Consider the following 18,749-nt stretch of genomic DNA (forward strand, 5'->3'; position numbering starts at 1 on the left):
TCTGGAGGGGTTATTGCAGGAGGATATACAGTGAGACAGCAAGCTGAAATCCAACCCTGAAATGAATAAGGGCTTCATCTTCTTAGAGAGCCCCAGATGAGTTGGAACATTAGGGTAAATCTGATTACTTCTATTTATGTAATTTTAAAGTGTAGTTGGATTTCTCTTGATTTGCCGTAAACAGAGATTTTTCAGAAAATGATGACTTCCTTAACTGTGGAAAAAATGCACATGAGATCAAGACCTACATATAGGATAATGAGGAATTAATTTACAGTTCACCCACCAAAGCCAACTTCATTACCTTCCTGAGTCAGAACCCCAGGGGGCTATGCAGGCCAAGGGCCCTCTCCCCAGAGTTGTCTACCTTTTCTTCCAATATTTCTGCTCTCAGTAATTTTAAAAGAATCTAAACCACTGTAATCCTTAGCCTTTTCAGAGAATTTGTGGATGCGACTAAAACTTAATCCATTTGGTCGGAAAGCTAGAAATTGCTTTAGCATTGAAATATGTGCAGACACGAGTTTCCTTAAGATCAATGGAGCTCTTCTCTCTCATTCTTCCTTCAGAATATCTTGCAATGCCCAGAAATTTATGTAAGGATTCTACGCACCTACACATCATGGGTTAGAGAAGTTAAATCATGGAAGGACTTAACAGATCATCTGGTCTCTGGCCATGCCAGAATAGCATGGTGCCTTATAAAAGACTGTGTGGGCTCTTTTCTAGCTACAAGACTCTAACCATCCTGTTAAGTGAGTCTATAATAATCTAGTGATGCTAGGACATCTTCCTTGACATTGAGTGTATACTTTCTCCTACCAATTTTAACTACATATATATATATATTTTTTAAGATCTGACTTTTATTCTAATTGACATAGAGCAGAAAAGCACTGATGGGAGGGGACCTACATATTTTTAAGGACCCCTTTTTTGACCACCTCAACTTACCAACTTTCTCAATTTCTGAATTCTTTAAGGAATGACAGCAAATAACAAATCAAAAGAATTTTTTTTAAGAATAGGCAGCTTAAATTATGTATTTCAGAACCATAACAGAACCATATGTATTTCAGAACCAGAACCATAACTCAGATCCATCGGTCTCTGGATCTGGGTACACATTCTGTGCTAGCATGTTTGTTCACTGTCTAGATTGTAACAGTTTCACTGCAATCAATCCCAAGATGATCCTCTCATATTTTGAATACAAGAACAGAAATACTAACATGAATGTTTAAAACTTGGGAAATTTTACGGTAGTTTTAGATTTACAATAAGACAAATAAATATGCCCATTTTAAATTGTTAAATAAGATGATTGACTAAGTAGAACTCAGCCGTGTAAACTCTGAGAAGATCGCATTCTATAAAACATTTCTTGGATGTGTTCAACCACAGTCAGCTTTTGGTTTCTTCTTCTTTTTTTTTTTTTCATTACACTCCTGTCAGAATTAAATTCTCAAAAACTGTGGGGTCAAAGATAGAAACTGTAGAAAATATTTTAAAGTCCTATTTTGCTTTTTAGATTAGGATTTCAAATTGTGGCCTGAGAGGGCAGGGTGCTTGCCTGTGATGTGGCAGGAGAAGCCTGGGTGAGTGGAAGAGGTGGGTTGTGATCTGCATTTCAAAAGTTGTTCTCCGGCCCACCACTCATGCCTCCCCCTTCCATTAGAATGGGCTGTGTGGATTTTTCTTAGTCATAAGAATTTATAGATTCTTGAGGGTAGTAAAGATATTGTGAAAATAGTATCTTTGTGGCTGAAACATAAGAAGAGATTAGAAGAAAGGGAAAAAATGCAAAATGATTTGTTAACTCAAACTTTAAAAATCTGAAGTATGTATTTTGCCATTCTGTACACTGTTTCATGAAACCAGAGATAAAGAGGTGATCAACTGTGTGATCAATAATTGACCTCACTGGGAATTTTCTTGTTTTTTGTAAAATCTCTAAAGAGAAGGGTAGAGAATTGTGTTGGAGAGAAAATTTAAAGCTAAATAATTATTGCCTCATTATTATTTAAAGAGAGTCCTTATTTAAATTGCTGTCTGAGTTTTCATTTTATCTTGTATTTCTTTAATCCTCTGTAAGCATTTTTAATCCTTTGGTAATAGAAGTTACCAAAGTTCCATATTTCTGACTACAGGGTTCTTACTTAAGTTCTGTCCTTTTATCAATATAAAAATTATTCCATAAATTCTAAGGGTTTTTTTTTTTCAGTATGCTTGGTTAGCTGTTAAATATCTCAGTAGACACTAACCTCTGTGTTCTACTAGAATGGTGCTTCTGATAGGCCATTTGATGGCCAGAAAGACAGTGAGGCTGTAGGGAAGAATCTGATATGAAATAAGACCTCTTTCACTTTGTTGTTAGGTACTTGATCATGAATCTCTTATTAACACCCAGAAGCCTTTGTTCCCTCCATATGATGGAGACAACAGCATTCTGCAGATTGGGTCTGCATACTTAGTCACTCAGTAGCATCTGACTCTTTGTGACCCCATCCACTGTAGCCTGCCAGGCTTCTCCGTTCATGGGTTTCTCTAGGCAAGAATACTAGAGTGAGTAACCATTCCCTTCTCCAGAGGATCTTCCTGACCCGGGGATTGAACCTGGGTCTCCTGCATTGCAGATGGATTCTTTACCCTCTGAGCTACCAGGGAGAAGCACAGATTGTTGGGAAGTTAACAAATAGTAAGGAAATCAGCCCACGCTGTTTCTGTTTTCTAGACAGGTTTTCCCCGCTGTTCGTATCTGTACCATCTCACTCAGAGAAGGGAGGAACCTTGTTCCCAACCTCCCCACTAGGTCAGATTTTCCATCTTTTTGTTCCCCAGGAACAACCCATCATTGTGATGTTGCAAATTACAGGAAGTTTACAATTCTCTTTCTCACTTGAATGAGGCAGCCTCCTTTGCCTTGTCACAGTATTTCCTTTTGGCCTTTCTCCCAACTGTGTGACCACAGTCACCAGAGCCATGTTTGGATCTGGTTGGTATTCAGAAGGCTGTCAGTCACGGATTTCTGAAAGCCACAGGTCACTTACCAGCTTCCTCTGGGGAAGGTTCCCAGCACCACTGCTCTTCTGAATCTCAGCTTTTTTCTTTACCTCGTGTCAGATAAAACATGAACAAAATGGCAAGATACATACTTCAAACTCCTGAAATCTGGCTATTAAACCAGAACGCACTACATTGTAGAGACTCCACTTTGAAGATCTGGCTAGTGGTGAGTCAAGACTTGGGGCACCTGACCCCAACCTCACCCTGCTCCCTTCTCCACAAGTCAGGCTTTCAGCCAGAACTCGTAGAAATACGTTGTGACCTGGGTAAGATGTTTTTGGGTCTGAAGAGAAAGGTTTATCAAGTTAACTCTTGGGAATAAGGTTCTCTCTAGGTGCCTCAAACAGTAAAGAATCTGCCTGCAATACAGGAGACCTGGTTCGATCCCTGGATTGGGAAGATCCTCTGGAGAAGGGAATGGCAATCCACTCTAGTGTTGTTGCCTAGGAAATTCCAAGGACAAAGGAACCTGGTGAGCTACAGTCCATAGGGCTGCAAAGAGTCCGATATGATGGAGCGACTAACACTAGTCTAATATATCTCCTGTGGATCCTAGGAATCCTCAGGTTAATATTTCTGGTATACCTTGAAATGCTTACGCTTTTGTTTTAATTTGTTGGTGAGAAGATGCGGCTGCTTTTGATACTGCAAGAAGTGATAATGTGAAAATTCTTCCCTCTCACTTCTGCTGTGTGTAATTGTGGCTCTCTGAGTTTTTCTCAAGTGCTCAGGTCAATGATATTTCTATTTTATGCAACTTCTACTCTCTAGAGCAAATGTGTTATTGTGAAAATGTAGAGAATTAGCTTCTGTTTCAGAGCTATTGTTTTTATCTAGGCTTTAAAGTCAACAGAAAGCTTCTGTTTGTTTACATTGCTATCCCTGAGACCCTGAGGGCTGAGTGAATAGTTGAGTAAATAGTGCACAGGCTGAAATGTAGAAATTGAGCTTGTTTTTGGAAACTGACTGACTCGCAAAGTGGCACAGAGATGAATGGAGTTATGGATATTGAGTACCCGCTGTATTCACCATGTCTTTTGATTTCTGTACTCTGATGCTTTGACATCTGGGACCTTGCTGACCCTGGAGGACTCCCTCTCCCAGAGTAAGCCAGTTCCTAGAGACAGTAAGCAAGCAACTGGCTTTCAAGTGTGCTTTCCAAATGCAAACCAACCAATCCAGAGCCCACGCCCCAATCATCTCCTTTATTGGGCTCTCATGCTGTGTGTTCTTATCCTGTTACCCTAGTCACCCCAGGGTCAGGTACCAGACCACTAGGGAAGCTTCTATGCCCCAGAGTCTGTTGAAATTACTCACTCTAGTCAATCTTGAGCCTGTTTGACTCATGTGCTCCTTCCATGGGAACCACAATGAAGGCTTTTGCCCATAGTTCCTCCCTCTCCCTCCCCAACGCCCGTGTGGCCCACCATGGCATGTCATACCCTCATCTCTTGAGAACTGTGAGTGGCAAACCATATTTTCAGTGGCAGTCATTTTCTGGTCTGCTGGCCTTGCATGCGTACATGCTCAGTCACTTCAGTCGTATCTGACTCTTTGCAACCCGATGGAGTGTAGCTCGCCAGGTTCCTCTATCCATGGGATTCTCCAGACAAGAATACTAGGGTGGGTTGCCATTTCCTTCTTCAGGGGATCTTCCCGATCCAGGATAGAACCCTCATCTCCTGCATCTCCTACTTTGCCAGCGGATTCCTTACCCACTGAGCCACCTGGTGAAGCCTCTACTGGCCTTACTCTACCTCAAAGTTTATATTAAATGCACCACATTTTAAAACACCCACAAGTTATTCTTGTACTGGGTGAAAACGTTATTATACCTACAAGATGCTACTAGATGATGATGTAACATCAGTCTTCATATACAGTGTAAAAACCTAATTTATATACTTAAAGACAGGATCTTTTTTGAATTTCTTAATGACTTGAAGAAAGTTGGTCCTCAAGAATATCTTTGATAAGGTGAACTGATACCTTGTGAAGAATCCTGGAAACTTTGGTAAACTGAATACAGCTTATTTTCCCTCTTCTGCCAGTGTTGGGCCTCTATCATTATTCACCTGCTGCTCTGCACTGCTAGAATTACTGGCATTAAGTAGCTGATAGCTCAATCTGCATTTTTATTTTGATTTCATTTGCGCACCAGATAAAAGCCATTCCTGACTGTGCAAAGTTTAAAAGCTTTACAAGGAAGAAATGGATTAGGTAAGCTGAAAGCTTACCATGAAACCTTTCTAATTAAGGTTTAGAAGAAAAAAAAGTGAGATAACTATAACCTATTTTTTTTCTCCTCCGCAAACGCTCATAATAATAGAATAATGACAGGCCTCAGGATAAGAAAACTGGAATGTTTGAGGGGCTTACATTCCTTTTTTAGTTCAGAACTTAAAATTAATACAGAGTCCACATCTAAAACAGTGTTTTTATTTTTAACCAACTGTAGTAAGAGATGTAATATTTCATTATAAAATTAAAGAAAATTATCAAACCCATATGATCAGAGTTCAAATTCTGGGTTTTATGATGCCCAAGTCACAGATAGGAAGACCCCCAACCCCCAGGACTCTTTCCACCCCTATGTCCTCATGGTTGCCACCGCTCATAGCCCCATCAGAAGGTGTAAGAGAGGCAATCTGCCTTGTGGTGAAAAATCCACGGGTCACAGTGTACAGAAAATGGATAATAATATATATTTAACAGAAGAAAGTCAGGATTTTTAAAAATGAATGAACATCAGAAATCGCAAATATCTAATTAAATGTAAATGACTTTTTTTCTTAAATTCTCTAAAAGTAACTGTTTAAAACAAAAATTATAACATTGTCTTGTGGGATGTTTATTATATGTAGATGTAATACTTATGACATGTAAAAGATGTCATGTAAAAGATGTAATACATATGACATGTAAAAGTTGACTCGTAAAAGATATCTGGGGATGGGGATGTTAACGGATCGTATATAGGTGCAAAATTTCTACATATTATGGGAAATGGAACCATGTTAATTCTTAGTAGACTGTGAAATGTTAGGCACATACAATCCCTAGAAAAACATAATAAAATAAAAGAGTCAAGAGGTATAGTTAAAGATCCAATAGATATACTATAGTATTGTTTCAGTCCTGGCCACTGTGGCAAAAATAGCATGGACTTGGTGATATAAACAAGAAACATTTATTTTTTACAGTCCTAGAAGCTAGGAAGTTGAAATAAGCACTAACATATTGGTGTTTGGTGAGAGCTTTCTTCCTGGTTTGCAAACAGCTATCTATGCTAAGACAGAGATCACCTCTTTAGCATCTCTTAAGGGCACAAATGCCATCATGAGGGCTCCACCCTCATGTCCTAATTGCCTCTCAAAGACCCTGTGTCCAAATACAAGCACACTGGGGATTAAGACTTCAGTATTGGAGAAGGAAATGGCAACCCACTCCAGTGTTCTTGCCTGGAGAATCCCAGGGATGGGGGAGCCTGATGGGCTACTGTCTGTGGGGTCGCACAGAGTTGGACACGACTGAAGCGACTTAGCAGCAGCAGCAGCATATGAATATTTGGGGAACATATTTAGTCCATTGCAGAAATACTAAAACATATTTAATCGATCCAAAAGGAGGCAGGGAAAAGGATCTAGAGGAACAACAACAACAACAAACCCAGAAGGGACAAATAGAAGGCAAATAATAAAATGGCAGACCTAAACCCAACCATACCAATAATTACATTAAGTGATAATGATCTAAAAACAGTACAGTTACAAAAGATTGTCAATATAGACAGAAGTAAGACTTTAATGTTGCTCATAAAACAAGTACTTTAATTAAAAAGTTAGGTTGAAAATAGGTGGGAAAGGGTACACTGTGCACACAGTAAGCATGAAAACTCTGGAGTGGCTATACTTGTATCAGATAAAATAAACTTCCAGGCACAGATTATCATCAAAGATAAAGAGGGATATTTCAATATGAGAAAAGACATAAATTATAAGGTAGACATAATGTGTATGGGCAACAGTTAGAACTGGACATGGAGCAACAGATTAGTTCAAAATTGGGAAAGGAATACGTCAAGTCTGTGTATTGTCACCCTGCTTAATTAACTTATATGCAGAGGACATCATGCAAAATGCTGGGTTGGATGAAGCACAAGCTGGAATCGAGATTGCCAGGAGAAATATCAATAATGTCAGATATGCAGATGACACCACCCTTATGGCAGAAAGTGAAGAGGAACTAAAAAGCCTCTTGAAAGTGAAAGAGGAGAGTGAAAAAAACTGACTTAAAACTCAGCATTCAAAAAGCTAAGATCATGGCATCTGGTCCCATTACTTCATGGCAAATAAGTGGGGCAACAATGGAAACAGCAACAGATTTTCTTTTCTTGGGCTCCAAAATCACTGAAGATGGTGACTGCAGCCATGAAATTAAAGGACACTTGCTCCTTGGAAGAAAAGCTATGACCAACCTAGACAGCATATTAAAAAACAGAGGCATTACTTTGCCTACAAAGATCCATCTAGTCAAAGTTATGGTTTCTCCAGTGGTTGTGTATGGATGTGAGAATTGGAGCATAGAGAAAGCTGAATGCCGAAGAATTGATGCTTTTGAACTGTGGTGTTGGAGAAGACTCTTGAGAGTCCCTTGGACTGCAAGGAGATCCAACCAGTCAATCCTAAAGGAGATCAGTCCTAAGGAAGGACTGATGCTGTTCATTGGAAGGACTGTTGCTGAAGCTGAAGCTCCTACACTTTGGCCACCTGATGTGAAGAAGTGACTCATTGGAAAAGACCCTGATGCTGGCAAAGACTGAAGGCAGGAGGAAAAGGAGACGACAGAGGATGAGATGGTTGGATGGCATCACCAACTCAATGGACATGAGTTTGAGCAAGCTCTGGGAGTTGGTGATGGACAGGGAAGCCTGGCATGCTGCAGTCCATGGGGTCCCAAATAGTCAGACACGACTAAATGACTGAACTGACTGACTAGTAAATGGAAAATGAACAGAATAAAGAGAAAGACAGATTGTTCTACATAGTATTATATTTAGGATTCCTTTCTTAGCAATTAATACAATGTCTAGGCTTTAAAAAGTTAGTAGACATAGTTCAACAATTCTATCAAACCTCATGATCTAATTCAAATTTACAGAATACCATTTGTTGAAGTACAAAATACAGTTCACTTCAAATACATAGTTCATTTTCAAGACTCAAGATATGTTGAGCCATAAGACAAATTTAAATAAGTTAAAAAATTGAAATCATATAATCATATTGTCTGAAACAAATTAGTAAGAATAATCTTATTTGAGAGGAAATCACAAATATTTAAAAATCAAATAGAATGCTTATTATTATTAAATCATTCACAAATCAAAGAAGAAATACAAAATAAATTAGAAAATATTTTTAATTCAATAATAACTATTAATTAGCCTATCAAAATCTATGAAATACAGCTAAAGCATTGACTAAAGGAGAGTATAGTTTTAAGAGACTATATTTTTTTAAAAGAAAAATATAAAATCAGTCACCTGAAGTCCATTTTAAGAAGGTAGAAAAGGAAGAATAAGTTAAACTAAAAATAAACAAAAGAAGGAAATAAACACAGGAGCAAATTGAAAAAAAAAAACAGTAGAAAATTGGCATAGAGCAAATTAACAAAGTCAAACACTAGTTCTTTGAAAGATTAATTTTGACAAACCCTTAGCTAGACCAGTCAAAAGAAAAGAAAGAGAACGCTAATTATCAATAGCAAATAAGAGACAAGTTATCACTTTGAAATATACAGATACTAAAAAGATGTGAAACCCCACAAACCATTTTTTAAATCTCATTTTGTATCTCATAATTCACAAATAGACAAAAATACAGTAATATTCAATAGAATAAATAAGGATTACTCTTTAGGTACTTTGTAAAGCATAAGATTTTTCTTCTGTTATGTACTTAAAATGTAGACCATGAAACTCAATTATGAAAGCATTGAAACCATAATGTATAGATTTTTAAGGGAGCAAGAAAATCTTTGTTTTATTATTTAGGTAAGCACATCATAAATCAAGAAAAGTAAGATTTTTCTTTTTCTTCTTTTGAAAAATATGTAGTATATGGAAAGCCATTACAACCGGGTTTACCTTGTTCACCATAAATTTCAAGAGACATTCACATGAGAATTGTGCTTTGTGTGCACTAAACACATTTTGTAACAAAACCTTTATTGCAGGAAGGAGGTGCGGCATTCCAAGTAAAATTTCTCTAGATACAAAGATGTGACATTTTAAAGTAAGGGGGAAATGTCCTTGGCAAAAATCAATCAAATAATATTATAGATCTATATGCAGTTGTTATTAAATGAAGAATACCACGTTGGGTCAGCAGGTATCTGCCAGCAACGCAGGAGACACAGGAGACTCTAGTTGGATCCCTGGGTCGGGAAGATCCCCTGGAGGAGGAAATGGCAACCCACTCCAGTATTCTTACCTGGAAAATCCCAGGCCTGGCAGGCCACAGTCCATGAGGTTGCAAAGAGTGGGACATGACTGAGAGACTGAGCACACACCACACAATTTCAGAGTACTAGAACTATATCCATTATTTCAGTTACTTTGACATTATATAATAATGAAAATTATATGAAATATCTATAAAAATCCGTATTCAATAATGTCCAGTACAGGAAAAAAAAATTTTAATACTATTCTTGTTTTTGTGAGATACAAATGGCTTTACTATGATATTTCAAAATTTCATAAAACAAAAGTCTAATAGTGATTCTTCAGATCTTTCTTTTTCTTTGCTTTTACCTTTGTTTCATGGGAGCTTAGTTCTTATTCCCAGGTGGCGCTAGTGGTAACCTGCCTCCCAGTGCAAGAGACAGGGGTTCAATCCCTGGGTCAGGAAGATCCCCTGGAGGAGGAAAGGGCAACCCACTCCAGTATTCTTGCCAGGAGAATCCCATGGACAGAGGAGCCTGGCGGGCTACAGTCCATGGGGTCACAAAGAGTCAACACGATGGAAGCAATTTAGCACGGTGCAGGTCTTATTCCTAAGTTTCTGTGTTGGCTTCTTATTGTGAATAAGAACTATTTGGTAGATATAATACTCTTAAAGAAACAATATTTGGCAACTGGATTTGGACATCAATTAATATGGTTGAATGAGAACTACAAAATCATCTCTTTTTTGCTCTCAGAGAATAGGAATTTTAATCAAATTATTTTTAAATATTAAAATACACTTAATATTTTAAATATAAAAATTAAATATAGAATATATGGGATTTATTTAAAATAGATAACTCTGTTTAAAAGGAGTGGTACAAGAATTTCTCTGGTCCAGGAATACTAAAAAGGCCATAGGGGACATTGAAGCCACAAGGCTCCCAGAAAAGAGTAAGTGGATGCAGAAAATGGGTTTCAAATAATACAAGGCTCACAAAAAAATGGTTGATGGCCATGTCCCTCTTGTTACAAAAGACCAGAATGAAGCTGAGTGCCAGACAGCTCTCCTAACAGTGAAGTGGCCTGAATTAACCTTATTTGAAACCCCAGAAAGTGGCCACAGTGTGGCACCTTTCTGTGATCTTGAAAGAAAAGAGAGACTGCTGTGAGAACCCCTCTGTATGTGGGCATTAACATCCTAACTAGTCCTCCTCACCAGAATAAAGCCTGCAAGCCTCCAAATGAAGACTCTGTTCAACCTGGAGACCCTTACTGAGGCAACTGAAAAACACATGAGATGAGGACTTTGCATGAGAAAAAAAGTTCCTGTATGAGATAAGATATCAGACAAAAATAACAAACACACAAGGAAGTGCATAGTTGAGAACGGTCAACTGATGTGACACATGGGAGAATTCGTGCCCAAAGAGATCCAAATATTGAAGAAGTTAAAAAGAATTACAAAATATACATGCTGAAGCTGCTTGTGAGGTTTTCTGTAAAAAAAAAAAAAAAAGCTGCTAGCCGCCTTCCAATGATAAAGATCATGTAATAAGAGCAAACTCATATTAAAAAAATGATACCATTGGAAATCTTGAAAATATCAGTAATTTTTTTAAAAAGGAGAGATAGAATGAACAGTGGATTTAATGCAGTTGAAGAGAAATTACCTAACAAGAAAATAGAACTGGAGGACATAGCCAAGAGAAGTTAAGAAATAAAAAACTGGGAAGATAATTTAGGACAGATGGTGGATAGAGTGAAAAGTGATAATGTTATTAAGGCTCCAGTGCTCAGTTGCTCAGTCGTGTCCGACTCTTTGTGACTTCATGGAATGTAGCCTGACAGGCTTCTCTGTCCATGGGATTTCCCAGGCAAGGACACTGGAGTGGGTTGCCATTTCCTCCTCCAGAGGATCTTTCGGATCTAGGGATCAAACACTTCCATGTCTCCTGCAGCTGGCTCCAGCATTGGCAGGTGGATTCTTTACCACTGAGCCACCTGGGAAGCCCCTAATTAATAGGAAACCCAGAAATTGATAAAAAGTGAATGTGGCAAAAAGGAAATATCCAAGATAATGACTTAAAATTACTCATAAGTGAAAAAAGTGAAAAAAGTTACTAGATTGTAACTGACTGGAGGAAGTAAGAAAAAAGTGAAGAGAACTCATGGTAAATACAAAAGGAAAGGTAAAATGGTAGAAATGAGTCCATGTATTTCAGTAATCAAAAGTAATGCACATGGCCTAAATTCACTTATTAAAAGTAAACAACTCTGAAATTGATAAATTTTTTAAAATGCAGCTTTATGAAGCAAAATGACATTAAAGAAAAGATTGAAAATGAAAGGATGAAAAAGTTACAACAGGGAAAAAATAACCAAAGATACTTGATTTGAAAAATTAATACTTGGTCCAAAGAGAGCTCAAAGCAAATTGCATTATAGGGACAAAGATAGACATTTCACCCTAAAAAAAAGACTAACCCACCAAGAAAACTATAATCTTAAATAACTTAGCCTCACATATATATAAAGCAGACACTGAGGAAATCATGGAAAAATGAATAAATCAGTGATAATAGTAGAATCTTTTTACATGCCTTTCTTGGAAAATAAAAGGTTAAATAGACAAAACTATAGTCCAAATATATTGATGTTAGATTTGAATGGCACTATAAACTTTCCTGATGTAATAGATATATAGAACTGTGGTCTAAGAAATAGATACACATTCTTCTCAAGACTGAAACATAAAAATTGATGAGACCTCTATCCCAAAGGAAGACTCAACAAATTGCAAACACTCGGTATCACTCAAGCCACATTCTCTGGTAACAATACAATAAACTTAGATATCAACTTTTAAAAGAATGTTCAGAACTCCAATAATTAATTCATGGATTAAATATGAAATATTTAGAAGTGAACAATAACAACAGTGCATATTAATGATTCATGGGATGCTGATAAAGCAGTACTTAAATGAAACTTTTATATATAAATGTATTTATTAGACAAGACTCCTTGAAAAGCAATAATCTAGTTTCAACTTAAGGGATTAAAAGATATTAAGAATTAAATCTAATAAATTGTAATAAGATAATTAGAAAATCAAAAGCAGAAAGCATTTAATCAAAAATACAAGAAAATTAAAGTGGTTAACAATAGCTAGTTCTTTGAAAAGACATGAAATAGTCAAAGTTCTGTCAAGACTGATTGCTAAAGAAAAGTTAAAATAAACAATTGAGAACAATAAAGTAACAAAGCTACGGATATAATAGAGACTTAAAATATGAGACTATTTCAAATTAATGAAATGATTCTATAAATTTAAATACAATGAAAAGCGTGCAGAAAGTGTAAACTGTCAAAATTGATTCAAGAATAGAAAATCTGAATAAATGCAACTTTGACTTTTTACATTTCCCCTATAAAATTACACTCATCAGATGATTTTATGGGTGCATTTTATTAAGTCTGCAAGAAAATGATTGTACCGTGCTTAATTGCCCAGTCATTTCCAACTCTTTGCGACCCCATAGATTAGCCCTCCAGGCTCCTCTGTCCATGGGGATTCTCTAGGCAGATATACTGGAGTGGGTTGCCATATCCTCCTCCAGGGGATCTTCCCAACTCAGGGATTGAACCGAGGTCTCCTGCATTGCAGGTGGATTCTTTACTGTCTGAGACACCAGGGAAGCTCAAGACAATGATTACTCCTCTTTTATAAAATGTTTCCAGAAAATAAAGAATAAAGTAGGAAAGCTCTCTATCTCTGAACCGGTTATTAAAGCTAACAAGATAGTTGAGAAGGTTGCTGGCTATAAGATTAATGAAACAAAATCAACAGCATTCCTAGTAAACAGTTAGAATACATAACAAGAAAAAACCCTATTCCCAACAACAAGGAAAAAAAAAAAGGTAAAAGGTAACAGAAATGGATGTACCAAAAAATGTAAAAGACTTTCTGGAATATTTAAACTATTAGATTAAACTATATGAAATTCCTTTTTTGTAAGTCAAAACTTTTTTAAGTATGGATAACTTCATATGGTTCAACTTGTTGACAGAAATAAGAAAATCTAAATACATGGAACAGTATATTTGCATATAGATGTAAAAACTTGATGATATCATAAAGGTATCAGTTATCCACAAGTTGGCTTACTAATTATAATCAATATCACTCCAGGAAAATTGTATGGCACCTTATTTTAAATCTGCTTCTAAAATCTATATGGAATAATAAATATCTAAGAATAGCCAAAAAAGCAAAAATTGAGAAAAAGAACAAGCATTTGCCCTGCAAGATATCAAGCTCTTGCATAACTATAGTATTAAGATAGTGATGGTTATGCAGAAAGAAACAAATCTAAGAAATCACAAAGATCAGAAACAGACCTAATCATATATGAAAACTTTAAATACAATGAAGTTGGCATTAAAAATCAGAGGAAGAAAGACAAATCACTCAATTGATGTTATTGCAGCACTGGATTTTCAGATGGACTTCCCACATGGTGCTTGTGGTAAAGAACCTACCTGTCAATGCAGGAGATGTAGAAGATGCAGGTTCGATCCCTAGGTTGGGAAGATCCTGTGGAGGAGGACATGGCAACCCACTCCAGTATCCTTGCCTGGAGAATCCCAGGGACAGAGGAGCCTAAGGAAAAAAAGAATACTCTTATTTAAATAGTCATCATATTTAAATAGCAATTGGAGAAGGAAATGGCAACCCATTCCAGTACTCTTGCCTGGAAAATTCCATGGATGGAGGAGCCAGGTAAGCTACAGTCCATGGGGTCACAAAGAGTCAGACATGACTGAGCAACTTCACTGCTAAATAGCAATTGCAGAATGGTTAGAAAATCTACCTGTGAAAATGTTTTAGCTATTAACGGAAAAAAAAAAAAAAAGGCAAAAAAATAACAGCTTTATAAACTTGAGATAGGAAGGGTTTCTTAATTAGGATATAAATCCATAGAAAGAAAATATTAAAAACCGTTTTCAAAATTAAAGGATGTATATGAGAGAAGACATTATTAAAAAAATTAATAAGTAGTAAAGCAAAGAATGAAGATGCATGTTCCCTCTCCTTCCTCTCTATATCTCACTAAGTAACACTTTAAGGATAAAAAATAATGTAGAAGCCACATGTAAACAAAGAAAGAAAGAAGGACCCTGTAACAATAGTTTATTATCACAGAAAGTCTCAGGCATTGGTAGTACCAGGTACTGAAAGCAGAAGGAAAATTAGGGGCCAAAAGAAAATGGATTGAAAGTTTATTCAAGATCAAGTAGATCTTCATAATCCATTCCTTATTTGTGGCTAGGAGAGAGCTTTTTTCCTCACCTGGCAGAAGACTGGAGGTTTAACCCTTTAGAGAAGGTGAACCATGACTCTGTACGGGGCAATGTCCGAGGGAAGGAAAAGGAACATCATTGGAAATGGAAATAAATGCCCCTTACCATCCCTTCCTTCTAGCAACCAGGTTCATATCTTCAAAGCAGAAATCAGAAGATTCCTCCCTAGGAGTTTGAATTTGCTAAGAGACAAGATCTAAAGACAATGGCATGTCCCCAAGAAAAATAGCCCAGCCAAATCACCTGCAGATTTCCTGCTTTATTCAAAAGCTCCAGTAAGCTTTTCCTGCCCCACTCTTGAACAGGACAAGAACCCAATGACCGCCAGCTGAGAAAGTTTCCAAGGTAAAAAACAAAATTCCTTTCCCCCTAAAAAATAACTAAGAAAAACTAGAAAAGGAAATGCAAGAAGATAGAGGCAAGATTGGAGAAGAAATTAAAAAAAAAAAAATTAAGGTATTGCAATCATGAAGCAGAAACAGAATGCAAAGAAGTATTTGGAGAGCAAAAAGACCTTGGAAATTAAAAAAGAATTGATAATAGAAATGAAAAGGCTACTAGAAGGTTTAGAAAATAAGAGGACGTCTCTGAAAGTGGAAAATAGATGAAAAGATTTAAAAAGAGAGAGAGAGAGAAAAGATAAAATTAGAGGCCAATCTAGAGGGTCCAGCAGCTGAATAACAGTAGTTCTAAAAATTAAAGGAAAGAACATAGAGGAGGAGGAAATTGATTATCATATTTAAAGAACATTCCCCAGAACCAGAAGATACATGTTCTCAGAATGCCAGAGCCATCGAGTGTCCAGCAAGACGGCAGGATGAAGATCCACATCAAGATATATCAGCACAAAATTTTAGCACTGGGCTCAGGGTGAAATTTTAAGATGTCCAAAGAGAAAAAAATAAGTAAATAAAGCCTCCCTCAAGAAAAAAAAAAAAGGCACAAAAAATCATATACAAAGGAATATAACAGCATTGGAGGTCTTTTTTAAAGCATTCCAAGGTAAATACTTTCTAAATCCAGAATCTATAGTAAGCCAAATATTCAAACAATGTGAGATTGGAATGGAGCCATATTCACACAGGCATAGATCTCAAACATTTTACCTCCTTCTCCAGATGCAGTTGGGGATGATGCTCTAAAGAAGTGAGAAAATGAAACAAAAAAAATCTCTATGGACCATTAAACAAAAATTCCAACACAGGATAGAGAGGAGAGGAGATCTTCTGGTGAAAACATGCTGACTTAGAAAGACATGAGACCAGAACAAAAAGACAGACCATTGCAGGAGGAATATCCCCACGAAGAAGAAATGGATTAGATATCTGTCATGCTGCAACGTCTTGAGAGATTTTTCTCTTCTGGCAGATAAAAACATGAATGATGTGCAAATTCGGGGAGTTATTGGTGTATCAGTGGTGGTGAAGCCACAAACCTGTGTGAAACTGTTTGGGGAGGAGGATGGAGAAAAAAGAGAAGGAAAAGAGTCCTGGGTGTCCCATTGGTTAGAGGCTGGGGAGACACAGAAAGAGCTGACGGTGAAGCAGGAAGAGAGTGGGTGAAACAAGAGGGGGGTGTTCTGACAGCCAAGTGAAGGTATTCTAGAAGCCAAGAGTGATCAACTCTGTGAAATTATTCAGATGGATTAAGTGAAATGAGGACCGAGGGTGATGGCTGGTTCTGCCAACAGGGAGCTGCCTTGGATGGAGCTGTTTTGGTGGCGCAGTAAGGGTGGAAACTTCCAGTGGGGACATGAGAAAATAGAAGGAGAGGAATTAGAGATAGATGTGTCCGCAGAACTGAGGAGATACATGAGGACAGAGGTGTGATGGGAGTTGAGGAGGGAGGTAGGTTAGAGCAGGTTTTTGTTTTTTTTTTTTTTTTAAAGACAAATTGTTTAAGCACGTATTATGCCATTGGGAACAATCCAATAGGGAGGGAGATTTTCATGACACAGGAAAGACAAAGGAATAAATGCTGGCAGGATATTCTTGATGAAGCAAGACTGGGTGAATCCATTGTTCAAGTTGAGGGTTGCCCTTATGTAGGAGCGCAATACTCTATCCATAGTCACAGATAGTAAGTCTTAGTATATGAATTTAAATAGTATTTAGGAACACATTTAAGTATACAAAGCTGGTAAACAATTCAAATATTGATACATCAAATTCATGATCATGGGAACCTAAAGCACAGATGGAACTGAGATAAAGGTAGTTCAAAGCAATATAAACTTTCTCTGAAATCTTTATTTCATTTTTAAAAGATAAGGCAAACAGAATTTTAAAGTAATTTTTCCTTCTCCTATTTATTACCCAGGTTTCAGATGGCATATCAAACACATACAGCTTTTCTTCTCAAAGCCCAGTAGCTTTGAGTCTCAAAATTTTTCTGCTATAAGTATTTTTGGAAAGTTTATTAATATCCAGGTATCTTATCCACCCTATACCTAGGCTGCCTGTGGATCTTTAGGCTGTATTAGGATGCGGAGAGAACCAGATATTTTAAGAAAAGCAGAAGTAAATTGTATTTCAATGCAGATGGAAGGAAGGGCACATAACCAAGAACAAACACAATTTTGGCATCAACCTGAAGAATAATGTCAAGAGAGCTAAAGTGAGTCTAGCTCTCAAAGGATACTGACAATAACACAAAGTTTTTGTTTTCGAGCCTTGTCAAAGCTAGAAGAGATAGGAAATAGATCTATCCCCTTGGGGGAGGTGGTGAGGAATGTTGGTGCAAGTGTTTATTTAAATACTTTTCGTCCACCTTCTTCCATAAAGGATCTGATATCATTCACAAAGACACTTACCATAAGGCAAGATCTTTTTAAAAGTGAGAAAATAAAGGGAAATAAGATTAAGAAAAGTAGATTAAATCAGGTATATGGAAAGGACCAAAATACGTTTGCTATGTTCTTGTTCACTTTGCTAAAAACGGGTCTCAAATAAGATTCTAAGTGACAAACGTAATTGGTTACTCAGTCTTCTGAATCCATAGGATGAAGACAGACTCTTTGCCTGGATATTCAACCATCCCTGTCCTGAGGCTGGAGAGAAGTTTGTGCTGTGCATCTCCCAAAAGACAGCATGGAGGACTTTCAAGTCAAAGCAGGGTTGAAATGGCACCACAGACTTTTCCTTCCCTAATACCTAACACATTGAGCAAAACAGAATAAAAAACTAACAAGGAATGGGGAGAAGGGGAAGCCCAACACAGCACAGGTGAAAACCTGGCAACTAAGGACAGACAGATTTTGGAGCAGAGCATAGAAGGGCTGTACAGCTAGGTTACTTAACTTGCCACTTTCTTTAGGTGGCACACTGATATGTTCAGAAAATCCTCAGATGACACAGAAGTACCCGCAGATCCCGAAAGAAGCAGAATGAGAGTGTATCCTCTAAATGAGGAATAATGGGAGAAACAGCTGAAAGTGTAGAGCATCGACTCTAATGGACATGGAGGCACTGAAGCGCCACAGGCTGGAAAGTTTGAGGATGATGTCCTTGAGTTTTAGATCCATTCCCAGGGGAAATGGCACAAACCCAGGTATAAAACACATAACAGAATCTCAAAGGAAAATGCAAACCGTAGTTTCTTTTCTTCCCACCACTTCCTCAGACTATAGAAAAAGTAGTTAGGATATAATATGTTAAGTTCTTAACCGGGTTGCAAGTAGGAAACATTCCAGAAGGATTGAATGGGAAGGTAGGCAGGAGTGATGGCACGTTAGACAGAATCCCTCTGAAATGAGCTGGATGAAAAGGAGCCGCAGAACAATTCCAGGCACGTCTCAGAGGTATTGTGGGTTCAGTTCCAGACCACCACAATAGAGCAAATATCACAGTGAACAGAGACACAAACT

General features: G+C 37.4%; 1 long non-coding RNA gene across 1 annotated transcript in view; it reads right to left on the reverse strand.

Annotated features, from left to right (window-relative positions):
* LOC147361547 (uncharacterized) overlaps window positions 1-15,036 on the reverse strand; it is a 57,567-nt gene extending 42,531 nt beyond the window's left edge. The window contains exons 1-2 of the long non-coding RNA XR_015138067.1: window positions 14,874-15,036; window positions 14,063-14,183 (exon numbers count right to left, since the gene is read on the reverse strand). This is a non-coding gene — a long non-coding RNA (uncharacterized LOC147361547). The remainder of the gene's footprint in view (window positions 1-14,062; window positions 14,184-14,873) is intronic.
* Between the last annotated feature and the right edge of the window lie 3,713 nt (window positions 15,037-18,749).

The sequence above is a fragment of the Bos grunniens genome, chromosome 12, assembly GCF_055505025.1.
Source record: "Bos grunniens cultivar Pamir isolate PY7600 chromosome 12, Bosgru_T2T1.0, whole genome shotgun sequence".
Taxonomy (NCBI): Eukaryota; Metazoa; Chordata; class Mammalia; order Artiodactyla; family Bovidae; genus Bos; species Bos grunniens.